Genomic DNA, 27,334 nt, shown 5'->3' with positions numbered 1-27,334 from the left:
CTCCAGGGTGGGAAAAATCCCTTTCTTCTCTCTCTCTCTCTCTTTTATTTCAGGATATCATGAAGGTACAAACATTTGGTTACATGGAATGAGTTTGCCTCGCCCAAGCCAGGACTACAAGCGTATCCTTCCCCCATACAGTGTGCTCCGCCTCCAGTAGTTGTGAGTCCCCCACCCCCACGTGACCGGCACTCAGTGAATGTCACCACCATGGGAGCACCTTGGCGTTGGTCAGTTAGTGCCGACGCCTTCTGAGCGCGGCGGCAGCGCGTCGGCCTCATAATCTGAGCATCCCTTTGTGACGAGGAGCACCGGGAAGGGGCGGCTCTGAGCAGCGAGCACCGCCTCAGCTTCTCCCGGGCAGAGAACTCCTCAAGGGGGACCTCGCCGTCAACACAGTCTGAGAGCTGGATCAGGCTGCGAGGCCCCGACACCCGCAATATGTAGGGAAGCAAGAGAAACCTTTGCATATTTTGGGAAAGTAAAATATGGTTATCATGGTAAAGAACAGTGAAAGGCGGGATGCAGTAGCTATGGTCTTCGGAACAGGTCAAACAAGGGCCTATGGAATGTTCTGGAGCTGGCTTGGCTTAGGCATTAAATGAATGATCACTCATCTCAGGATTGTTGAATTTGTCAAAGCAGGGGTCTGCCGCTTGACACGGATCTTGATCCCATTTTCCACAAAACAAATTCCTGGCCATGAAGAGCCTCTGCTGCTATTCCAGGTGTCCCCATCCAGCAAGGCAGGGCCACACATGGGCTACTTTTTTGATTATCTATTGAGGGTAATTCAATTCTGAATGAACATCACCCTTTTTTCCATGTGTGAGGGATCATGTCCTCATGTACTTAAACGGCCATCATCTGGACTCATGGAAATAAATACAATATTACTGAACCTTAGATTTTTTTCATGAACACTAAATTATTGGCTGACAGTGTGTGTGCAAGCTTTGGCCACGGCAGGTATCTCGGGGTGGCAAATGGGAAGCACTGTGGGATGCAGAGATCTATAATCTGCGCAAACCTGGGCCATCCCGCTCCGAGTTTCAGCATAGTCCCTCTGAGCACCCAGCTCCCCGCGAGCACCCAAGCACCCAGTCCATGATCCAGAGCCCCAAGGGTAATGGAGTCTCCAGCATGGCTCTCCCCAAGCGGGAAGCGAATGCACAGAACACAGCAGAGCACCCAGACGGCCACCTGTCAGACAGACGGTCCAGTGTTCTCAGCTCGCAGGGGAGCTATGGCTCCCCCGGCCCCACAGCAGCTCTTAGCTCACCTGGGCTCCTCCACGCGGTTTCTTACCTGGAGGCTCCTGTTCTTCTCCCATCTTCAGTTCAGGGTGTCCGCTCATTTCATTTCTTTGCAAAACAGACACACTGAAATTGAGGAGAAAACAAAGACTGTCCCACAGAGGATGAGGAAGGGAGAAAGTCGTACATACAATTATTTTAAAGTAAAGAGTTTCTTGCTTCTTTTAATGTTTTGAACACTTGCTACCCAGCAGGCATCAAGGAGACCAGGTGAACTAAATCATGCTCCCGGCACTGGAGGAGCTCAGATCTCTGACTTCGACAACTCAGGCCAACTTCTCCAGGACAAAGAAGAAGAAAAACCAGTTTTTAGCCTAAATAAAGTTGGTTTCTATCCCACTCAGCAGCATGATTCTGAAGGTGCTCATCTTCCTTAGGAAGATGATTCTAATTGTTTGAAGATGCTGAGCTTCCCTCAAGAGTCCCCCTCTAAGTTGGTGATCTTAGAGGCAAGTTTGGAATTCCTTTTAAATGCTTCTGCCCTAACCTTTCCACCAGGATCTACGCGTTCCTACCCTGAGCTTCCCATGCAATGCTACAGTGTGTTTCCCAGGAGCTTAGATTATCAGTCACGTGTAAGTCAATCAAAATAGAAGGTAAATTCTAGATTTCTTCTTCCCCCTTCTATGACTTTCCAACAAAAGAAGAAACATAAATTAATCTTCTAACCTGCTAGTAAACAGCTGGCTTATAAAAAGGATCTTAAGGTTTTAGACAAACAACAGGTTGACGGGCGTGTGCTCGTAACACTTGAACTTTCATGATCTCCTTTCTTTAATGTAATTCACAAGGACCAGTGCTTAGGACACTTCCGTGGTGGCTGCCATCTACTGCCACTGGTATACTTGCACATCTTTTTCAGGTGAAGAAGCGTTTGAGTGACTGGGAGTTATCCTAGACAGCAAGCACGTGAGGCCAAGACTGCACTGCTCACCGCAGCACTCCCAGCTTCGCGCATCGGTCCTGGTACGTGTGATGTTTTCAATAAATATTTTACTCAGTGAATAAGTAAATGAGAAGAAAGGAATCTGGGACCTACCGTCTGTTTCCTTGCTTGTCAAAATCCCAACATTCTATGCCAATATAAAGAGAAAAGCCAGTAGGAAAGAAATGACATCTTAATTGTCTCAAATATAAAAGAAAAAATTGACTTTTGTCCTTCTTATATTGCTTCTTAGATGTCATCACGAGTGACACAGGCTGGCATTGAGAAAGTCCTCTGTAAACAATTCCATGCTCAATGTTGCGGTTCAAACAAAATATCATGGGTTAGGATTCTTCTCCCTGTGGGTGATAACTCAAAGGATGGCTGTCATGAAAAGTATATTGGGAAGCTCTTCCCACAAAGTAGGTGGCCTAACTGTGCCACAGTCTTCACTCTCAAACGAGGCAATCGTGCCCTTGGTCACAGACTGCTTTCCCTCAAGCAATACTGGGCACAGTCTTTTGTCAGCGTTTGCTGTGGAAACTGGAACTCATGGTTAATTGCTCAGTCTGTGCATATTACAGACATTACGGACTCAACCATCCACTGCGTTGCTTTGTTGTTTACAGGGCATTCTCCTTAAGATCCCAAAGCTTGTGTGAACTTTAAAATGAATCGTTATGTTTTCTTCATATTAATTTTGAAATTCTGGAATTTATCAGGGTTGGTGGTGGCCACTTTTGAAAACATCAGTGAAGACACCAGGAGCACCAAACACAAAAAGCTTGGTTTTCATTCACAAAGGAGAGAAATGGTAACAATAACTTAAATATTTGGGCTAGAGTAATCACTTTTTAGTAAATAAAGATTTGATTTTTTTTTTTTTTTTTTTGAGACAGAGTCTCACTCTGTTGCCCAGGCTAGAGTGAGTGCCGTGGCATCAGCCTAGCTCACAGCAACCTCAAACTCCTGAGCTCAAGCGATCCTCCTGTCTCAGCCTCCCGAGTAGCTGGGACTACAGGCATGCACCACCATGCCCGGCTAATTTTTTCTATATATATTTTTAGCTGTCCATATAATTTCTTTCTATTTTTAGTAGAGGTGGGGTCTCGCTCTTGCTCAGGCTGGTCTCAAACTCCTGAGCTCAAACGATCCGCCCACCTCGGCCTCCCAGAGTGCTAGGATTACAGGCGTGAGCCACCGCGCCCGGCCAAGATTTGATTTTAAAAAAATCAAAACCAATGTTAAGCTCTGCTTGTGGATGGCGAAACAGAGATTAGGCTGGAGATTGCGGGTGATGGGTTCGTTCCTGACATTCCGCCTACACTACCTGCTGCTTGGTCGATTGTATAGAATTTGAAATATTTCAATAATGTCCATTATTTCTCATTTTTAATGGGCAATTGAAAAGTAATTTCTTATTAGTGAGAGTTTCTTCACAACTTTTCTGCAGTGAACTTCCTAAGTTTCGATTACGAGGTAAACCCCTTTGGGAATGTGGAAGTTCAAAACATAAAGCAAATACTGCTCTCAGAGAAGGGCTGTGCTTGTGAGGGGATGCAAGGCTGGGCACGTGGGCTCCATCCTCGGACCTGCGTGGGCTTTGTCTGAGCCCCTGTGAAACGTGCAGCGCAGAGAAGAGCCCTACCGGGTGGCTGCGTCCCCTCCTCACGGAGTGGCCATAATGCCACCGAAGGGCACACCAACAATGTTGAATGAAAATGAGTTGCAGGGAATATTTAGGCTTTAGAAAACTTTCTTGATGTTTGGAATTTCCCAAATAACATTCTAAAATTAAAATAAATAAATAAACAAACATTTTCCCTTCTAGTCCTGGTTTGCCTTATTTCCTCCAACTTATTTTAGAAAAACACCACGTCTCTTCAAAAAAGTTGAGAATTCCTAACCTACAGGGAAAAGTATCGTAATAGCTCACTGTCCTCAAAGTTGTGGTAAGATGGTGGTTTGGGCCAAGAGGCGACAAAAGAGAGGAAAAAAGCTAAGTTTAGGATTAATATAAAGAGACTATGACAAAAAGGAAGTGGGCAGTGAGTAACTTAGAGATGAAATAATTGGATTTGGAAAATAAAACAAAGTTTCACTCAGTGAAGTGTAGACAAATCACTCAAGTCTGTTGTATTAAAATGTTCGTGCAGCTCAAGAATAATTGATGTGCTAGATATCGCATTAGTTTCCAAAACAAAATACTAGAAAATAAAGATCCAAGTTAAGTAACAAGGATTTTAAAATATATTTTAAAAATATTTTTAATCTAAGTGATATATGGTTAAAATATTGTCATATAAAAAGACTTACCAAAAGATCCTGCTCAAACAAATATATCATGTTTCCCAGTGACAACAAACTTTTAACTTTTTTTGGCTGTTTTTTGGAGTCATTATCTTTATAATGACTCTAGCATATAATCTCTAAATAATATCCTTATATTACTTTTTGTTTCATTCAATTTTAGATGTTATTTAACTTCTGATAAATGAGAAGTTAGGTCTCTTAAGCTGTCTTCCATCTCCCTTCATCTATCTTGAAGTATAGTCATAGCACTACTTTGAATTAAAGAAAAAGCAACATTATCCTGCCTATGTTAACTATAGTTTATCACAATTTTCTTTTGAGTCTGGTTTTCTACAGTTTCTTTTTAATCTGACATTTTATCTAACAATGTCTTTCTCTTTAGTAGTCTTCATTTAACTTCCAAACCTTATAATTTTAATTCCTTCCTGGGATCCTTCCATTCTCCTGCCTGGTCTTGGCTGGCTGTTCTCAAGGGCTACTGTTAATAAACAGCTTCTGACTTGAAGGTTTGCACATTGCTGTACGTCGTGGATTTGATTTAGTCCCCCATTTTAGATGAGTACAACCTTAAATAGCTTCCAAAGAAAGCTGAATGAGAAGTAAACTTTTCGAGCCCTTGAATGCCTGAAATGTCTTGGTACAGTGATCACACTTATTTAATATCTGGTGTGGATATTAGAATTATATGTTCTAAATTATTCTCCCTCAGAATTTTGAAAGCATTGTTCTGTTGCCTTCTTCATTCAGGTTAGTGACATTCTTAATTGTGTTGCTTTAAAGGTAGTCTGTTTTTCTATTTTGGAGTTTTCAAAAAAATGTTTTGTAGTTACATCCTGAAATCACACAATTATGTACATATGCCTGTCTTTTTAAAATTTATTGTGCTGGACTTTTAGAGGGTATGTTCAATCTGGAGATGCATGCCCTTCAGTTTTGAGAACATACACCACTGCCAAAATGACACAGATGCTAGAATTATCTGACAAAGCTATTACAGTAGTCATCATAAAAATGCTTTAACAATTATGAACTGAGTTGAAACATGAAAATATAGAAAGTCTCAGCAAAGAAACAGAAGACATTATGGAAACCAATTAAAAATTTTAGAACTGAAAAATACAATAATTGAAATAAAAACCTCAATGGATGGGCTAACCAATGGAATGTAGAGGCAGAGGAAAGAATTAGTGGACTTGAAGATGGAATAATAGAAATTACCCAATCTTAAAAAGAAAGAAAAAAAGGACTTAAAAAGGAACAACAGAGTTTCAGGGATATTTGGAATTATAACAAAATGTCTAACATTCATACCATTAAAGTGCAGAAAGAAGAGGAGAAAGAGTATGGGGTTAACAGGTAAAGAAATAATAGCTGAAAATTTTCCAAATTTGGCAAAAAACAGAAATTTACAGATTCAAGAAGCTGAGCAAATCTCAAACAGAATAAACCCAAGAAATCCATACCAAGACATATTAAGGCATATCACAGTCAGATTTCTGAAAACTAAAGCAAAGAAAAAAATCTTGAAAGCAGTGAGAGAGAATGACACCTTACTTACAGGAGAAAAATCATTCGAATGAGAGATAATTTCTCATTGGAAACCACAGAGGTCAGAAGGAAGTTGCTCAACAATTTTCAAAAGTGCTGGGGGAAAAAGATCCTACCAATAAGCATTCAATATTCAGTGAAAACATTTTTTAGGGATGAAGGGAAAATCAAGACATTCTCAGATGAAGTAAAACTAAGTAAATTTGTTACCAATAGACCTACCCTAAAAGAAAGACGAAAGTTCTTTCAACAGAAAGGGTATAATAAAATAAGAAGTCTTGGAACATAAAAGAAAGAAAGAAAAATGGAGATAAAAGTTAAATACAATAGATTTTCCTCCTCCTCCTCTTGAGTTTCCTAAGTTGTTTGATGATTAGAGGAAAAATTATTATAGCACACTGATATTATTCTCAATGTATGTTGAGAAAATATTTTAATACACTATATTATAAATAGAAAATGATTGAAAAGATATCATAGGAGAGAAGGTTTCTATATTTCATTTGGGCTGGTAAAATGCTGAAGCCTTAAGACATATATATATATATATTATATATATATATATAATTGAATTCAAATTTTAAACAAAAACTCACATATCAGATATCCTGGTCCAGACTGTGTCCCTGAAGAATTCTACAAAATAGTTAAAGAAAAATTAACACCAATTCTACAAAATTTCTTTCAGATATTAAATAGGAGGGAAGAGTTCCTAGCTCTTTTTTTAGCCAATGAAACTTTTATTTATTTTTGTTTTGAATAGGTTTGAATAGGGTCAGACAGTCAAAACCAAGTGACAAGATATGCTATGACAATTATTGCTTCCTTTCTTTCTGCCTTCCACATTCCCTTCTGATCCCCATAAGTAGCCAGTTTCATTAGTTTCTACCAATCCTTTCAGTGTTGTTTCTTTATTTACATGGAAGCAGCAACAACATAAATAGAGCAGTAAAATATACATAATATAACATTTACCATTTTAACCATTTTTAAGTGAACAGTTCAATGACATTAAGTCCATTCACATTACTCTGTTGATAGTGTCCTTTGATGCACAAAATTTTTCATTTTAAGGAACTCCTCCAATTTATCTTTTTTGTTTGTTTGTTTTTGCCTGTGCTTTTGGTGTAATAGCCAAGAAGTCATTGCTAAATACAATGCCATGAAGCTTTCTCCCTACTCCCTTTGATTTCTTTTAGTAATAATTTTATAGTTTTTAATGGGTTTTCTTTAATGGATTTTCTTAATTGCTTTTCTATTCTCTATTTTGTTTATCTTTGTTCTTAACTTTATAATTTCCTTCTTTAGTGGGTTTTGAGTTATTTTTTTGTATATGGTATGAGTGAGATAAGAGACTAGAACATATATATATTATGTTAAATACAAGTGGTTAAAGCAGACATCCTTGTCTTGTTCTTAACCTTAGTGGAAAACTTTCAGTCTTTTACCATTAATTATGATATTACCTGTGGATTTTTCATATCCAGTTTTTATTATGTTGAGGAAATTTCCTTCTCTTCCTAGTTTATTGAGTGTTGTTTTAAATCATGAAACAGTGTGGAATGCTTTCAAATAATTTTTATGTGTCAATTGAGATGATTATGTATGTGTGGGGGGAGATGTGTTATGTGTTTCTTCATTCTGTTAATGTGATGTGTTACACTGATTGACTTTGATATGTTGAACCATCTTTGCATTTCAGGAGTAATCCACTTGATCCTGGTGTAAAATTATCTTAGTATGCTGCTGTATTTGGTTTGAGTATTTTGTTTAGGGTAATAGGGTCAATATTCAAAAGTAATATTGGTCTGTAGTTTTCCTTCCTTATAGTGTCTTTGTCTGGCTTTAATACCAGGGTAATGCTGGTCTCACAGAATGATTTAGAAAGTGTTCCCTTCTCTTCAACTTTTTGGAAAAGTTTGGGAAGGATAGATTATTTTTTAAATGTTTGGTAGACTTCACAATTCAATAGTAAAGCCATCTGGTCACAGGACTTTCTTTCTTGGGAGATTTTTGGTTACTGATTTTATCCCTTTACTAGCTACAGGTCTATTCAGATTTTCTGTTTCTTCATGATTCAGCCTTGCTAGGCTGTATATTTCTAGAAAATTGTTCATTCATCTAGGTTATCCAGTTTGATGGTGCACAATTGATCATTCTCTTATAATCCTTTTGTTCTGTATGTAACAATGTCCATTTCTGATTTTAGTAATCTGAGCCTTCTCTTTCTTTCTCAGTCAATCAAGCTAAAAGTTAATTTTTCAAAGAACTAACTTTTGATTTTATTGATTTTCTTAACTGCTTTTCTATTCTCTATTTTGTTTATCTTTGTTCTTAACTTTATAATTTCCTTCTTTTTACTTGTTCTGGGCTTTGTTTGGTATTCTTTTTCTAGACCCTTAAGGTATAAAATTATGCTACTGGTTTGAGTCCTGTTTCACAGTGCGCATTCACAGCTATGAAGTTGCCTCTGAGCATCGCTTTTGCTGTGCCCCTGAGTAGCATTAGTCCTCCAGGTATTCTCCAGACAGGTGAGAACAGAGGAGCACAGTAATTTGCATATAACGTCTGCTCTACTCCTTCTGGTTCTAGGGTGGGGAGAGACTGGGAACAGAGCTGCTACCAACCCAAAACCAAGGCCACTGCCATGCTGGGAAGGTGGGGGACGAGGGCAAATAAAACACCTCAAAACTTTCCTACCGTTTCAAAAATGGCTTCTTATTGATTTGGTGTTTTCTTGGTTGCTGTAAACCTTTGATATTTTCCAGAGCTGCTATGAAGTTGGTTCAGACAGCTCTGGTTTCATTTGTTTGTTTATGATTCTTTGGGGAACAATTGTTTTGCTGATGTCTTCACTTCTTTGTTTTTTGATAAAAAGCTCTTTTGTTTCCCTTTTTGGTGTCATCTTTCCCAGATGTTGTGCTGGCCAGACCCCTCACTCTTTCACGGTTTTGCTCAGGCACTGTTTTCTCCGTGGGACCTCTCTTCTCCACTTTTTCCTAGCATTCACTATCCTCCTTTCTTTTAAAATTTTATTTCGAGGCAATTATAAATTCATGATCAACTATGAGAAATATGCAGAGGAATTCCATGTACCATTTACCTACCTTCCTCCAGTACAACATTTTGGAAAACTATGGCAAAATATCACAACCAGAATATTGACATTGATACAGTCAAGTTAAAGAACATTTCCATCACCCCAAATAGCCTTCATGTTACACTTTTATACTGACCTCCACCTCCCCACCCCATTCTTCCCCATCTCTGACTCCTGACATCCCCAGTGGGCCCCCACTTTTTGGCACCAGGGACCGGTTTAATGAAAGACAGTTTTTCCATGGATGTGTGGGGTGAGAGTGGGGGAGGCGGAGCTCAGGTGATGACTTGAGTGATGGGGAGCAGCAGATGAAGCTTCACTGTTGCTCGCCTGCTGCCCAGCTCCTGCTGTGTGGACCCAGTTTCTAAGTTTCCTGGAAGACAATGTTTCCACGGACGGGATGGGGATGGGGGGAGGGTGGCGGGGTAGCAGCAGAGCTCTGCTGCCTGGTCCCTAACAGTCCACGGACTGGTACTGGTCCAGAGCCTGGGGGTTAAGGACCAAAGCTCTGATCTGTTCATTTCTATAATTTTGTCATTTTTATAATGCTGTATAAATGGAATTATACAGTAGGTTACCTCATGGAATTGGCTTTTTCATTCAACATAATTCTCTGGAGATTTATCCAAATTATTACAAATATCAATAGTTTGTTCCTTTTTATTTCTGAGTAGTATTCCATGGTATGGGAGTACCATCTTATTGAACTCATTGACAGACATCTGGCTTTTAGCAGCTTTTTATTATTACCAATAACACTGCTATATTTATTTGTGTGCAGATTTTCATGTACACTTAAGTTTTCATTTATCTGAGACAAATGCCAAAGAGCACAATTGCTGAGTTGATGGTAGATGTGTATTTCAAGAGAAAAGGCTTTTCTTGGAGAGTTTTTGTCTATGTCTGTTGGCAGTCCCAGACTGGGGGCTTCTGCAATACTCCATCTGGGATACAGGGAGGCAGTAAGGAAACTCAGGGCACTCACTGCCACGCCTGCCTGAGGTCCCTGGGAAGTCCATAGTCCATCTTCTTCTTTCCATCTTTTAGACTCTTCCAATGCTGTTCTGTCCAGGGTTCTTTGGTTGTAAGGAGGAAGACCTGGGACAAATAGAGATACTCCATCTTTGGGAAATGGAAGTCCTCCTGTTTTGTTTTTCTGCAAAATTTTGTCAGTATCTAACACAGCATACAGGCTACTTCTTTATTTGATTATTTGCTTATTCCTGCACTGGAATAGTATCTCGATAAGGCAAGAACTTTTGTTGTTGTTGTTCACTGCCATCTCTTTGGAGCTTAGAACAACATCTGTCTTAATAAAAATTTGTTGCATAAAGAAATGAGGCTGGGCGCAGTGGCTCATGCTTGTAATCCTAGCACTTTGGGAGGCCAAAGTGGGAGGATCACTTGAGGCCAGGAGTTCAAGACCAGCCTGGGCAGCATAGCAAGACCCCATCTCTTCAAAAAATAATAATAAAAAAAATTAGCCAGGTGGCACACTCCTATATTCCCAGCTACTTGGGAGGTCAAGGTGAGAGGATCGAGGTTACAGTGAGCTATGATCACGTGCCACTGCACCCCAGCCTTGGTGACAAAGCAAGACCCTGTCTCAAAAAAAGAAAAAAAGAAAGAAAGAAAGAAAATGAATAAATGACAGTTACCTTTATTTTCCTTACACTATTTATTTAATATGGATTATGCATGAATTTACCAGGAAAATAATTACATTGCACGAATATTGTAGCATATTATTACTATTTCTTTCTCAAAAGGATCAAATCTCCTTAAACTGATGCCAATAAAAATATCCCTGTGCAGTGTTCAACTATTAGTATTCCATTCCTACAAAGAGGAACAGCACTTAACAGCGGGTGAGAAGGGGATATGCCTGCACGCTTCCCACCCTTGGGCCCAGCTCTCAGCCCCCAGTGTGCCGCCTACCTTCTCCTGTTCCATTGCTCTCTCCTGCCAAGTCCTGGCTGCAGCCTCCCCAGCAGGCTCTGGAGTCCCAGCCTCACCCTGCCTGCTGCACCCAGGCCTCAGAGGGAAGGGCCCTGGGCAGGAGGGAACCATGACCGCAGCACCCCAGGCTGGAACGCCAGACATGCTTCCCTGGACACACGGGCTCATTTGTCCTATGGTCAGCACACTGCGGATTAAACTGGAGTTTATGGGTTGGCCTGCGGTCTTACCAGCTTTTATCATGCCGACAGGAAAAGGCATTTCAAGTTCCAAATGACAAATTTACAAATGAAATTTCAGAAAGCACAGTTTTGCCTTAACATCAGCCTCATAGAACTCCTGCCCGCTCTGCCCTTCCCCGGCCTGGCCTCCCGGGAGCTCAGCTCAATCGGGCTCTGCCGCAGCCAGGTGCTCCGGCCAAACAGTCTTTCGGCACCTGCCACTCATTCCTTGGGCCCCAGCCCTCTCAAAGTCCGTTGCTGAATCCTGCTGATGAGACTTGCAAACCAAACTCTTCCTGTGTCTTGGCATCTCTGTTTCAACCCTCTCGGTCAAGCCCCTCAACTCTCCAGTCCCCTCAAAGGGGTGTCCTGGTGTCCATCAGTGCACTCAGCCAGGTGTTCCTGGTCACTTCCCCACTCCGGTGCCTGCTGCGGCTCTGGTCATACATAAAACAAGGCCCAGCCGCTGCCCACCCATGCAGCTCATCTCTCCCCTGCAGGCCGGTCCCGTCACGCTTCAGCCGCACACGCTGACTTGTTCTCAGGACCGCAGAGCTCTCGCCACCAGTGTTCAGCGCTGGCTCCCCTCCTGCCTCAGAACCTCCACTCCTATGTGTGTGGCCAGCTCATGCCTGGCATGTGGGCCTCCAGGTAAGTGTCACCTCCTCACTCTGGTGTCCCAGGACAAAGCAGCCATCCAGGCCTCCCCTATCCACTGGTGTGACACTGACCTCACATAGGTACACGTGGATTGGTATGTTGTTGCTGCTCCTACTCAAGCGACATCTGGGTGTGTGCGTTCGTGCTGTCTGCACTTGGTACCTACAGTGTCCGCAGCAGGCAGTCAGTGCTCAATACCCATCTATTGCGTGATGCTAAGTGAAATTCCCACATTTCTCTCAGATTAGAAAAAACTGGTGTGCAGTTGGCGTCCGCCACCCCTTCAGCCGGAGGCCTGCCTGGAAGAAGTTGATCTGAGCACATGCTACTCTTTCTTCCTTCCTTTTTCCAAACATCTGCGACTCTCTAAACAAAAGCTTGTTTTCTAGAATGTGGGCAAAGCAAAAGCATCCGTTCAGGCAATATATTCATTAAACACTAACTCTGTGTTGGGCACTGTGCTTGCACTGAGAATACCCATCTGGTCTGGAAGGCAGACGCTAAAATAATAATAGGGCAGCACTGCGGTAAGAGCAGTCCTGGGGTTTTGGAGGTTAAGCGTTCAGTGAATGAACCAAGTCAGGAGGATCCCAGGCAGGAGGATCATGGCAAATGTGTCCATGAGGATCTGAGACAGAGCTTGAGCTTGGGGACCGTGAGTGGCTTGCAAAGGCTGGCATCACACACAGGAGATGAGGCCAGGTGGATGCGGGCCTGGCCAGAGAGGCCCTCAGCCTGAAGGAGGGACCTAGGCTGGCCCTTACAGAGTCCACACTGGTCCTGCTCCGCTGGGTCCATTCCTGCAGGGGGCATGTCCACAAGATGTGGACAAAAGATGTGCCCACCTGGGGCCTGTATACTGCCTTCCAGATAACACTGGGGGGCCCCAAACCCCAGGATTCTTTGCCCAAATGCTCCAAGCCCATTTGTAGTAGGTCTCTTCCTGAGGCTCGACCCCCTGTCCACTATGCACCCCTGGGCCCAAGGGTGGCTGAGCACATGCACGTGGACAGAGGCTGGGAGTACAGGCTGGGATGTCCACTTGACTGGGCATGGGGACCTCAGTACCTGAGTACAAATGGTCTTCTTTAGGCTGGGGGCTGGGCTGGGACCGGGGCTTGAAAGTATTTAGACATATGATAATATGTGGACCCTCCCTCGTCACCTGCCCCAAGTGCTTCGCATGGACCTGGTCCAGGAAGTCTGGAGCCACAGGGCAATGGTTAGCCTTTATCTGCACTGGCAGCGGGGAGGGGTCTAAGCAAGGAAGAGACAAGATCACCCTGACGGTTGGCAGGTACATGATAGACTGGAGGTCGCACAGCGTCGACAGGAAGCTGCGTGAGCACCGACGGGGGCGTGGGCTCTGAGGTGGGTGTGGGCCCTGGTTCTGGCTCCTCTTACTAGTTACGTGGACTTGAGCGAGTTACTTCTCTGTCCGAGTCTCATTTCCCACAACTGGAAATAGAGCTAAGGCTGTTGCACAGAGTATATCACCCAGAATTATCTACAAATGTGAGTTCATTTTTTTGCCATTATTAAGGAAAAAGTTCTACTAAAGGCAGTCCTGGGAACGCTCCAGTGTGGGCCTCCTCTCCCACTAAAAAGGAAGTGGCCCGTTTGGGAAATGAAGCATTCCTTTGAGCTTCACCTTGGCCTGCTGGAGTGGGAGCACCGGGCGTTCCAGGGCCCCCGGCCTCCGAAGGAGAGCAGAGAGGCTGCAGCCCTTCCCTCCACGTGTGCTCGTGCCCGTGTGCACCCCGGGGCCCCGATTCTCTCCAGGTGTGCTGGTGCCCGTGTACGCCCCGGAGCCCCGTTTCCCTCCACGCGTGCTGGTGCCTGCGTACACCTTGCCCCCGGAGGCTTCGGGGGCTGGGTTTGTTTTCCTGCCCAGCGGGGCTGCAGTATTTCATTCCTGAAACCCTGGTCCAGATGAGGTTGTTTAATGGCTTTTGCAGGTCAGTTGCTTTCTGAGAATCTGCTACCAGCCGGTGAAGGGCTCAAGACTTCCTCAAACGTGATGGGAATAACTGTCTTTGGATTTCCCCTAAGACTTGTGAGGGGATATTTTTCCTTTATTAACTTAAAAAAATAAAATAAAATGAAGAGAAACAGCAGCCTGTGCTGTACTTGGAAAGGAGGAAGAACCCCAGATGTTCCTTCTTCTCCTTCTGGGCTCCAGGCAGCGAGCGCGGCCTCCTCCGGCTGTCCCCAGGGCGCCTCCCAGTGCGGACTCCCCAGACAAGGTCTGCGAGGGACATGGGGGTACAGGTGTCCTTGGGACTTTGCCTCCTTGGTGGCCACACGGAGCAGTGGGTAAGGGGAAGCAATCCTCTCCAAGTAAAGAAAATCAAAACATTTATTTAGTGCTTACTGTATGTTAGATATTGTAAACTTATTTCTTCCGTGATTCATTTAATTCTCATGACTGTGGACAACTTAACTGCTCAAGGCCTTAGTCTCCTCACCTATGAAAAGGGCAGAGCAAAAGCACCATGCCCTCTTGTTTTCTGTGGGAATTAAATGAATCACAGAAAAATAAGTTTACATTGCCTAACAGACAGTGAGCACCACATAAATGCTTTGATTTTCCTTACGTGGATCCGCCGTTCAGGACTGTTGAGTTTGGAGGGTCGGCAGGCCCCTTCTGGGCTGCACGTGGCCACCCACTTCCTCAGCAGATGGACACCCAGGTGCTGAGTGACGCGTGTGTGCAGGCTCTGTGCTGGGCCTGACATCCCTGGCCGCAGTGTGGTGGTGAGGATGAAATAGATGGCAACTTGGTTGAGGGGGTGTGTGTGCATATATATATATATATATATATATATATATAAAATATCTTCTTATGACTGTCGTGTCTGGAATGCCCACCTTTTTGCCAGGTAGTGAGCTGGGGACTTGCTCATATGATCCACTCAAATAAATACTGCTTTCGTACTTGTTCTACGCATCAGACACCGTGTTCTGAGCGCTAGGGAGACTGCAATGGATAAAACATGTATCTCCCATACACCTCACGGTATAGGAGGGCTGGAGGCTCATTTACCTCGTAACAATTCTGAGGAGCAGCGATCGCCACCCCACTTCACACAGGAAGAGCCAAGACCAGAGGAATCATCGAGTGTCCAGAGGCGCTGGCTCGGGTGCCCAGGAGCCTGGGTGTGAACTTCACCTGTGGTGCTCACAGGCTCTGCAAGTCTGCAAAGCCGCTTTCTGAGGCATGGTCTCCTCATATGTGAAACAGGTAACAACACCCAGTCAAAATGGTCAGAAGACAGGCAAGGCAAAATCTCAATAAACAGGAGTTTCAAAGACCATGACCAAGAACACAGAACTGCCAAGTGGTGGGGGTGGGATGCACAACCCAGGCTGGACCTCCCCAGCCCAGGGTCCTTCCGCTAGCCCCACGCGGCCGCACAGGGGGCTGGAGGAGTGAATGCCAGTGGCTTCACAGTGAGGTTTCAGAGAGAGAGGCAGGCAGAGGGGCTGCGTGGGGCCTCCTCCATTGAGAGAAGACAGGAGTTGCATTCTATGGCCGTATGCGAGAACGGCAATGTGAAGAAAAGAGCCCCAAAGGCGTTGTATGCGAGAACGGCAATGTGAAGAAAAGAGCCCCAAAGGCGTTTGTATAATGAAGAGTCCAGCAGGAGGACAGGTTGGAGGGAGCAAAAGTGGGGACAAGGGTTGGTCAGGGCTGAGGACGAGAAAGAAGGCTGGGAGACCCTTGAGGGCCCGGCAGCATCCAAGCTCCCTGGGTGCCCTCTCAAAGCGGTCAAGGTAGAAACAGAAAGTATCAAGCACACATTTCAACATCAGCATTCCCCATTTTTGTGTCTTTCCTTTCCACAGGGAGAAGGAATCTTTGTTGTTGCCTGTGTTTCCTGCCCTGGGGAGCAGACCTGGGCATGGAGATGGCTCAGTACCCCGAGTCCTCCTCCTGGGTTGTCTCCATTGGTTATGGCAGGAAAGAGAAACCTGTTGGACACAGCGTGGTCGATCATAAGATACAGAGGATGAGAGTCCCCTCCCCAGAGCACTCAGCCTTGTGGGGAGGGAACTGTGCTTGAGGGACTGCTCCTGTTCTCATAGGTCTCAAGTCACTGTGTTCTGGGTGTCTCATGCCCTGACACTCTCAGCAGAATTACAGGAAGGTAATCTGTTAACCCCTAGTCCTGTTTCCGTGGAGTGTCACCCCATCCAGTGCCTGTGTGTGGTTTAATGGAGCATAAGGTGCCTTCTTATTTACTCTCTCAGTTCATTGTCCCGCAGCCTCATGAATATCACAGAGCAAGTGCCACTAAACTTCGTCATCAGCGCACAGATCTCAGTGTGCCTGGAACTGTGTCTGGGGTTGTTCAGCTCCAATAGTGACTCTGGTTTTGTAAGGTTTATTTCTTTTGAATAATAATTACACAACACATTGGAAAATTCCACAGGATAAGTAATAGTAATCACTACTACTTACCAGCCTGTGTGTCTGGCTGTGCCCCACGCTGAAAAGGCTTTATTTCCTTTGAATGGGCATCAGCTCCATGAAAGACATATTATGAACTCTCTTTAATTTGTGATAAACAGAGAAGTGAAGTCAGGCACTGAAAACACACAGCTCCTAAGGAGACCAGGTTGGAACCAATACGCATGTCTACGATGCCATAGTTCCATGGTGGGTTGTGGATTTCCATGGAAACCAAAACACATGCTCTGGCTGTTCCCTTTGCCCACATCAGCCCAGAATGCACACAGGACGCTGCGATCCTCAGTTTCAGCAGAGGTCAAGGGCTACACCGTATCATTTTGAGAGGGGAAGTGGCTGGCAAAGATTCAACCTGGTGAACTCGATGAGTAAATGGCCTTACAAGTCCTGCATTTACTCATGGTCTCGAGCGGATAGCCAGTCCCTCTGGGCTTGCATTAAACAAAAGTAGCCAGGGTTTGTATTTCAACAGTACTTTTTAAAAAATCTGACATGGAGTATAGCAGGAAAGAATTTTGCTAAGTATTTTCAAATGCCCAGAGATTAAACACCTCATTTTGATTTTTTTTTTAAATTCGGCTAGCCTGGCCTGTCAGGTTTTGTAAAAACACCATGTGCATGATTGCATAGGTCCAGACCCAAAGTCTCTTGTTCATTACTTTCTGTCCCTGGGAAACATGGCCTTTGGGATAATTCGAGGATGATAACAGCGAAGAGCAGCCTCTGAAGCCCCTTGGGAAACTGGAAAGAGAAAGGAAACGTTTACTGCTAGTCGCAGCTTTTTCCTTTCTCCATCTCTTTTGCGTTAGTTCGAAGTGCATGTCCTTGAAATTCCCCCACCCTGGACTCCTGGCCCGCAAGTGCCTGTGTGCACAGGAGGAATAGGTCTCCGGTGTCCCAAAATGCGTCCACGCACACGGCGTCCTGAACGCAGGGCGCCTTCCCACCGGGAGGCTCCTGGGCGCGCAGGCCAGGCTCCCGCTCAGCAGGGCTGCACCCCAGGCTCCTCCACCGCCTTCTCTCTCCCACGGGTTGTTTTTCTTTTAATCCCACCCTCTCCTGCGTCCTTCCTCCAGTTTCTCTAGACCTATCCCGCCGCCACCTCCACGGGCCTCCACCCGCAGCGTGCACAGCCGCGCGGCTCCGCTCCCTTCGCGGCGATGGTCCAGTTTCTCCTCCGGTCGCCGCTGCCCTCGCGGTGTTTTCTCCCGCCTCTACATGCCACTTGTTCCCCAGCCGGGGCCGAGTCCTCTCCCTGCTGCACCTGGGCCGCCCCGGCCGGCTGCTTGTCTCCCCCGACCCCTTGGCGAGCACCTCTTGCATCTGGGACTGCCGGTGCTCAGGGATGGGGCCAAGGCTGTCCCAGCAACCCGCGGAGGTGCTCTAGTGGCACGCGAGGGCAGCCCCCTCTTGGCGCCCCGCCAGGGTCCCCTTTCACCTGGCCCCTGCCCACTGGCTGTGAGAGATGGAATCAGCACACTCAGACCCCTCGCTCCTCTTCCAGGCCAAGGGTCCCATCGCTCCCCAACGGGTCGTCAGCACGGCCTCTGCGCACGCTCGCTGAAAAGAGGAGACTCACGGCCTTGGGGAGCCTTGGTCCGGGGCGCCGCTGCTGTCCCCGCAAGCAAGCGCACTTTGCCTGAACCCTGTGTCCGCAGCGCTGCCTGGCCTCGGGGCTGCCCTCGGGGATAGCGGCCAAGCTCTGCCATGCACCCACCCAGATGGTCTCCCTGCCTCCAGGGGAGCCCCCGAGGCCTCCCTGGCCCTCCTGCTTGCTCTAAGGATGTTCAGGTCCCCTTTGTTAGTTCCCTAGGCATTACTGTCACCAAAGTCACTGCTTCCAATACCCAAAATTCTCCTGTCCACCTGCCCTCTCTGCGAGTTCAGACCACAGTCCCGGTGGCCTTCCTCGCGCCAGCACTCGCCAGCGTGCTCCACACAAGAGTTCTGCGCGGGATGCGTTTGCAGGGTGAATAAAGGAGGGGGTGTATTTCACAAGCATGCACATGCAACGTGCGTGTGTTTTCTTCCTAGCCTCAACTTCGAAGATATCTTCCGCATCCTCCAGTCACATGCCTGTTCCATTTGGAAGGTCCTGGTTTAGAAGAGAGAAATAAGGAGAGTTTTTAAATTTCAAGCCTATTCACCTTAAAGTGCTTTGGATGGTTGAAAGGCAGGGCTTCCAGATGACCCTCGGGGCCTGTCAGCCTTCCCTTGTCCTCCCCTGGCCACAGTGGGCCTATGTGTCTCCAGGGAACCTTTACCTGTGGGGGCAACGGTCCTTTCCCTCTTAGATTATAGTTCTCAAATTCTTATTTTGCCCACAAATATTTTTTTCTGAAAAACAAGCAAAGTAACCACAGCATATAACCTACTGAATACTTGCACAATTCTTTTGCTTTTACTGTTTGTCCAGCAGGAAATATAGAAAAAGAACCAGAGGTGTATCAGAGCCCCGACTGGCTTCTCTGCTGGGAACTAGACTCTAAGTCTGTTTCAGGAGGAGGGGCCGGGGTGAGCGGGGGAGCCTGAGGCCAGGGCTCACAGCCTCCCACCTGACTCAGGGTCTTTATGTTCCTGAAAAGGACTGGTTTGTTTTGTTTTGCTTTGTTGCTTTTTTCTAATTGTATGATTTTAATTACAATGTGTTTCGAGGTTTTCATCCTACAACCTGTGTTTCCAAAGAGTATGGTTTGGGGCTGGGCGCGGTGGCTCACGACTGTAATCCCAGCACTCTGGGAGGCCAAGGCAAGAGGATCATTTGAGCCCAGGAGTTGGAGACCAGCCTGAGCAACATAGCAAGGCTCCAAATGTACAAAAAACTAAAGAAAAAAAAGAAAATTAGCCAGACATGGTGGCTTGTGCCTGTAGTCCCAACTATTTGGGAGGCTGATGCAGGAGAATCGCTTGAGCCCTGGAGTTTGAGGTTGCAGTGAGCTAGGATGACACCAGTGCACTCCAGCCTGGGCAACAGAGCGATACCCTGTACCCCCAAACAAAAACAAAAACAAAAGCGTATGGTTTTTGTCTTAGTTTGTCTGGGCTGCTATAACAAAATACTATAGACTGGATGGCTTATACATAGAAATTTATTAAATATTTCTCACAGTTCTGGAGGCCAGAAGTCCAAGATCAAGGCATTAGCAGATTTAGTGTGAGGAGGGCTTAGTTCCTGGTTCATAAATGACACCTTCTTGCTGTGTCCTTTCACGGTGGAGGGCACTACAGCTAGCTCTCTGAAGTCTCTATAAGGGCACCAATCCCGTTTGTGAGGACTCCACCCCCATGACCTCTCAAAAGCTCCACTTCCTAATGCCATCACCTTGGGGGTTAGGATTTCAACATATGAATTTGGGGTGGACATAAATATTCACACCATAGCTTTCTGCCCTGGCCCCAAAATTTATGCCTTTCTTACATGCAAAAAACATTCATTCTATCCAAATAGCCACAAAAGTCTTAACTCATTCCAGCATCAACTCAAAAGTTAAGGTCCAGAGTCTCATCTAAATCAGATATGGGGGATACTCAAAGTGCCATTCACCCCGAGGCAGATCCCCCCCCACCTCACACTCCATCTGTGAACCTGGGAAGTCGAGCATGGTGTGAGCTTCCAGAGACAACAGCAGGATGGACACAGGATACACATTCCCATTCCGAAAGGGAGAAATAGGAAGGAAGAAACGGATCATGGATCTCAAGTGAGTCCCAAATGTTAAGGCTTGAAATAATGTTCTCTGGCCGACTGCTCTGCCATCTGGGCCCACTGGGCTGGTGGCCTCACTCCCAAGGCTCTGCAGCAGCTCTCTGCTATGGCCTCACCTCTGTGGTAGCTCTGTTCCTTGGTCACGTATCCCTGGCTGCCCTGGGCTGGAATCATGCTCCGGTGGTTCTACTGGTGAGGGGTCTCAGGAGGGGCCCCACCCTCTGTGGTGGCCTCACCCCTGCAACAGTTCTCTGCCCAGACCCTGTGGCTGTCTGGGGCATCCTTTGACATCTAGGTGGAGGCAGCCTCGCCCCACAGCTTTGCTGGGCACCACTCGGGCAGTACTGCGGCTCGCCAGAGCTGTGCTGAGGTGGAGCAGAGCCCACAGCGTGAGGTGGCACCAGGCAGCGGCAGCCCTTCCGCCCCCAGGCCCCTGCTCCCCAAGCCTGTGACGGGAAGGGCAGCCTTTGGGTCTTTTGTCCTTTGTCTTGGTGAATAGCCCCTGATTTCTGCTAAGACCGTCATCCATCCTAATCTCTTTATCAGACAGTCCCTGGGCCACACCCTTGATGATCTCTTCTAAACACGCTCTCTCATTTTTTACAATACGAATAGGCCAGTTTTCCAAATTTTAAGTTCTGCTTCCCTTTTGATTAACAATTCTGTCCTTAAGTCATTTCTCTCTTCTTACATTTGACTATAAGTACTCAAGAAAAGGCAAAATGCACCTTCAACACTTTGTTTAGAAATTTCCGGCCGGGCGCGGTGGCTCACGCCTGTAATCCTAGCACTCTGGGAGGCCGAGGTGGGCGGATCGTTTGAGCTCAGGAGTTCGAGACCAGCCTGAGCAAGAGCGAGACCCCATCTCTACTAAAAATAGAAAGAAATTATATGGACAGCTAAAAATATATATATAGAAAAAATTAGCCGGGCATGGTGGTGCATGCCTGTAGTCCCAGCTACTCGGGAGGCTGAGACAGGAGGATCGCTTGAGCTCAGGAGTTTGAGGTTGCTGTGAGCTAGGCTAACGCCACGGCACTCACTCTAGCCTGGGCAACAGAGTGAGACTCTGTCTCAAAAAAAAAAAAAAAAAAAAAAAAAAAAAAAAGAAATTTCCTCATAAGGCAAATATCCAATCTCATGGCTCACAAGTTCCACTTTCTACAGATCCCTGGAACAAGAACACAATTCAGCAAGTTCTTTTCCACTTTATAGCAAGGATGGCCTTTCCTCCACTGTCTAATATCATCATCCTCATTTCCATCTGGACCTCACCAGAATGGCCTTTACCGTCCATATTTCTACTGACATTCTGTTTATGATCACATACTGACTTTCTTAGAGATTGTGGCTTTCCCACAGCTCTATTCCTCCTCCAAGCCCTAGCCGGAATCGCCCATACTGCTCCATTCATGGAAGTGTAGGCTATTCTCAGCCTGTACCTCAAAACTCTCCCAACCTCTACCCATTACCCAGTTCCAAAGCCACTCCCACATTTTTAGGTGTCCTTACAACAGCACAGCCACTCCTTGGTACCAATTTTCTGTCTTAGTTCATCCAAGCTTCTATAACAAAATGTCATAAACTAGGTGACATAAAACAACAGAAAATTATTTCTCACTGTTCTAGAAGCTGGGAAATCCAAGATCAAGGCCCTGATTGATTTGGTGTCTGGTGAGGACCCCTTCCTCACAGGTGGCACCTTCTTGCTGCATCCTCGAATGGTGGAAGGGGTGAGGGGTCTCTCTGGGGCCTCCTTTATAAGGCCGCTAATCCCCTTCATGAGGGCTCCACCCTCACGACCTAATCACCTCCCAAAGGTCCCAACTCCTAATACCATCACTTTGGGTTCAGGATTCCAACATATGAGTTTGGGGGGGCCACAGACATTCAGTCCCCAGGATTCTTCCTTGAGAATCTCCACTTATAGTGGAGAGCAGGGAAAAGCCTCTTTAGAGCTGGTCCCATAGCAACTAGAGGTCAAGTGCGCTGAGTCTCAGATATCAACCCTCCCTGGCCTCATTTTTCAAATTGCCCAGAGGAAGAGGAAAAGAGAGATTCCTCAGGGTCCCCAGGCCCACGCTGGCCTGTGCTGCTCTGATCTCCCTGCCTGGTGGCCGTAGGGCCCAGGCAGCCCACAGCCAGGTGGCTGGAGTCTTGTCTCTCCCTGCACCCCTGCATAAGCCACGGTCTGGGGATCTGTCCCCTGGTGCAATACATCACATGACAGGCTAAACTCATGCATTTCAAGCAGGTTTGGTTGGTAGGAGTCAAACATTTGCTGGCCTTGGAGTCCCACCCTGCCCAGGACCACACCCATTCTGAGCAGGTGCTCATTCCACACCTTTCCAGGTCCTTGTGGGTATTTGAGAGTTGAAGCTTCCTGGCTTTGGGGAGGTTTGGGTTTGTTGATGTCTCTCTTGATTTTAGGTCGCCAGGGGAAATAAAAGAAGTTACAGATAAGGAAGGGTGAGGTGGGCCTGGCAACCTTCTGCCTGAACTTGAAAATAATACTGACTTCACATCTTCAGTGCCAGTGCTGTGGCACCTTCTGCAGTGGAGCTGGTTGAGGCAACCCAGAAAGAGAGGGACAAAGATGCTGTCAGGAAGTCAGTAAGAGCATCCGTATGCTTCTGTACTTGGCATGGTATGTCAGAAATAACCCAGTTAGTAACTTTATCTTGTCTTCATCATGAAGACACACACATTCACACACACACACACACACACACACAGCATTCATATACACATCACACACTCTCTCTTATACATAATCATTCATACACTCTTATACATGCATTCACACACATGTTTGTACTCACACACACTCATGCACCTTCATACAGTCATGCATGCTCACACACCACACACCACACACAGCACATATAAACCACCACACACACATACACTGCACACATACCACTCACATACCGCACACACCACACACCACACACACACATCACACATACCACATACAAACACACCATAACACACTCGCCATGCACGCTGTGCTCCTGCCAATCTCTGTTTGAAATTCTCTTCTAGACTTCCTGCCCAGACAAGATGGATAGACGTGTCTCTCTCTGCTCCTTCCCATTGAGAACAACTATGAGCCCTGGAAATGGCAAAAGAGGTCACCAGGGACTCTGGAAGAGAGAAAGAGAAAGGTGAACTGGCCAATAACTCCAGGACTGAAGAAACAAAACAGCATCATAGTCTTATGACCCCTGACCCCAACAACAGGAGGTGATCTAGACCCTGCATTCCTCAATGCCCGGCCTAGCAACAGAGGCCAGGCTAGGTGGGCTCTTCCTTTGACAGTGCCCAGAGCCTGGTGGTGGGTGTGGGTTCTGGGGCCCTCCGAAAGGCCTTCTCCTTCCCCACTGGTCCTGGGCTGCACCTCCCCCAGCAAGAGACACTGGGCAGTGGGACAGCTGAGGAGATGCCCCCACAGCTGGTGGCCCAGCCAAGAAGCGCTCTGTGTCCCTGGGGGCCGAGAGCCCCTCCTGCACAGAGACACTAGGAGGCCGGACAGCACAGGCAGGGCAAGCCCAACACGCGCCCAGCAGGATGCACTTTGTTTCCTGCAATCGGAAGAGCTCCTTCCCCTGACCAGAGAGGCCGAGCAGCTCCATCGGGGTGATCACACCACAAGGAGCACCTATGCGGGATTGAAACCACAGCACACAAACACGGGCAAATGTGTGCTAACCCCAACACGGTGACTACCTTCTAACATAAAGAGTTTCATAAGACTCAGGGTTTCCCAATGCAATAGGCAAATGTCTAGAATACAGTAGAAAGTCACCCATGATGTCAAGAACCAAGAAAATCACAACTTGAATGAGAGATAATCAACTCATGCTAACACTGAGATGAATTAGATGTTGGAATTGTCTGACAAGAATTGTAAAGCAGCCATCATAAAAATGATGCAATTAGCAACTATAAATTATCTTGATAAAATTTAAAAACAGACAATCCTAGGAAATAGATAGAAGTTTTAAAAAAAGAATCAAATGGAAAGTATAGAACTGAAAAATACAATAACAAATTTTTATTTTGAAAACTTGCTAAATGGGCTCAATAGTAGAATGGAGATGAGAAGGATAGAATTAATGAACGTGAGGACAGATCAATAGAATTTACCACATCTGAAAAACAAAGAGGTAAAATAAATATACATAAATATAAACTTAACAAAACATAGATAAGATCTGTGTACTAGAAGTTAGAAAGTGCTAACTAAAAAATCAAAGAAGACCTACCTAAATAAATGGAAAGATATACTATGTTCATGAATTGGGAGACTCAACATAATAGAGACAATTCTGTTCTATATGTTTAATGCAATTCCTCTAAACACCCAAGCAAGTTTTTTTGTGAACATTGGCAAGCTTATTATAAAATTATATGGAAAGGAACATGTCTAAAACAATCTGAAAAAGGACAGAGTGGAAAAAAATCACTCTATCTGACATTAAGACTTTCTATGTTAAGCTACAGTAATGAAGATAGTCTCATACTGGTGGAGGGAGAGACACATAGATTAATCAAATAGAAGAGAGACTCAAGAGATAAACACATTTATGTATACCATGTCAACCATGCCAGTTTTTTATTTATTGTCTCTCAGTTCCAAAACACACTTCAATATGTGCTCTATGATAAATAATGGAATTCCATTAAGCTTTCCTCTGACACCCCATGCTATGCTTTCCCTCTGCTGGAGGAACTTTGCCAGAGAAGGAGGATTTCTGTGATTTCCACGTTGGGCTGAAGGTAGGGTCAGTTGTGTGGGGACATCTGATAGAGTACAATGCCCCTGTGACCTGGCAGCTGTGGCCTGGCCATAACCTAGCCATAGTCTCCTCCACATGGAAGCAAAAGCCCTCAGGTGGCCTGCATGCATGTGGCATACCCTTACTGTGGAACATTACTCAGCAACAAAAAGGAGCAAAGCTTTGAAACACACCATAACTTGAGTGAATCTCAAGGGAATTATGTTGAGTGAAAAGAGCCCATCCTAAAATGTTACATGCTCTATGGTTCCCCTTGCATAACATCCTTGAAATAGCAGAATTAGTAGGGAACAGTGCCCACCTGCCCCAGAAGGTCCCGACGCCTATGGGAGGGAGTGGAGGGGACACCTCCCACCTCCACCTCTGGGCTGGCCTTGGCCTTGCAGAGCATCTGGAGTCCGTCCTGGCTCCTGGCCCACAGAGCTCGGTTTCCTGCACTTCAGACCATGGTGGAATCCTGACAAGTCCCCATGGAGGTGCATATCTGTATGCATATGCATATTTATATATAAAACCAAAAATTATTGGAATGGCTGACATTAAAGTATTTAAAGTGGTTATTCCTGAATGGGAGATTATAAATAGTTTTAATTTTTTTCTTTTTTTCTATTTGTATTTACTATAAAAACAATTTTGTAGTTAATTTTTACTATCTATATTTACTATAAAAATATTTTTTTCTTAAGAAAACATTTTCACGTGTGAAAGGGAGTGAACAAAATTTTTATTTCAGAGGAAATGAAAATAGTCAATACTGTATCTTCAGCTAGAGAAAGTGCTAAGCTACCCCTGGCACCCCTGGAACACCTGGTGCCTCCGGGACACCTGGTGCCTCCGGGACACCTGTTGCCTCCGAGACACCTGGTGCCTCTGGGACACCTGTTACCTCTGGGACACCTGGTGCTTCTGGGACATCTGATACCTCAGGAACACCTGGTACCCCTGGCACACCTGCTAGCCCAGCACACCTGGTGTGCCTGAAGCAAGGGAGTTTGTGCAGCTGTCCACTCAGAAGGCTAGTTGTTGGAGCACATATGATTACCCTGGCACCATTTATCAACACTTACCAAGAAAGAACCAAAACATCAAAAAGTTATCTAATCACTGCTTTTCAAACTTTAGTCATAAACTTTCAAAATTTAATCATGAAACCTTAGTTTCATACACCACGCCACCTCTTGGCCCTAGGAGGACCATAACTTGAAAGCCCTGGATCTCGGTCCTGTCCATCCCTCCCTTTCCATGGTCAACTGTTGTTCCAGACCAGTGACCATCACTCCCGATTTGGAGACTGACAAGGGGAAAGTTCCATAGCCAGACCCTGCTCCGTAAAGACAGGCTTTCTTGTCTGCCCCCACCCGACCCAGCAACTGACCCCAAGGACCCACAGAGAAGGCAGGTGATCTGTGTGATGCTCAGACCTCAGCCAAGGAGGCAAAGGCAGGAAAACAAGAGCAAACTGGAGGCTGCTGAAGCACTTTGTCGGGGGCTGGGAAGGCGACAAGCAGCTCCCACGCAGGGCTTTGGGATAACTTGGGTTTCCGCCTCACTCTCCTCACCCCTCCCCTACAGATCCATATCTTGGGAGCAGCATGCTTGGAATAACTGCCATGAGGAGGATGGGGCAGGCAGAGAGAGAGACTCTAACTTTCTCCAGCCATTACAGGTGTGCATGGGAGGAGGCAGCCCAGAAGTTCTTTCGTGAGCTCTGACTTTAAGGCACTTTTCCTGGGAGACCACAGCACATGCCTGGTGCTTATCTCGGACTTGGAGCGGGCAGGTCAGGAGCACTCCTCCCTCTGGGACACCCAGCAAGATGCTGGGCCGGGAGGGCTGCAGAGTCCTCTCTCCCTTGAGAGACCTGCATGGAATGCTCAGAAAATTCTTAGAACAACTGATTTTGTATACATCCATCAAAACATACATTTGAGCGAACATAATCCCTTTTGCTTTGGTTTATGGCTTTTTTCACAAATTGAAACTTTTGAGCAGATACTCCACCGTCAGAGCTGTTGTTTTTCTCTTCTGGCATCTGAACGCTCTCATTTCTTAACTTTCCTCCAGCTCTTTCTCTAATTTGCTACTGTGCTGGCCAATGCTCGGTTTAACCTCGTCTGAGCACCCTGCACGTGCCCCTCGAACGGGGGCCACTAGTGCTCGGACCGAGCCTTCACTGGAAACGCTTTCTGGGCCTCCACAGGGAACAGATACTCTAGCTAATGATGTCTTTCCATAAAGTCCTTGACCAAGGGACTCCCTTTGTTTTAATGAGGAGCCAAAAGCTCTTGAAAATGAATATGTGCCTCCAGA

Source organism: Eulemur rufifrons, chromosome 7, assembly GCF_041146395.1.
Source record: "Eulemur rufifrons isolate Redbay chromosome 7, OSU_ERuf_1, whole genome shotgun sequence".
Classification (NCBI taxonomy): Eukaryota; Metazoa; Chordata; class Mammalia; order Primates; family Lemuridae; genus Eulemur; species Eulemur rufifrons.
This window is presented reverse-complemented; position numbering follows the sequence as displayed.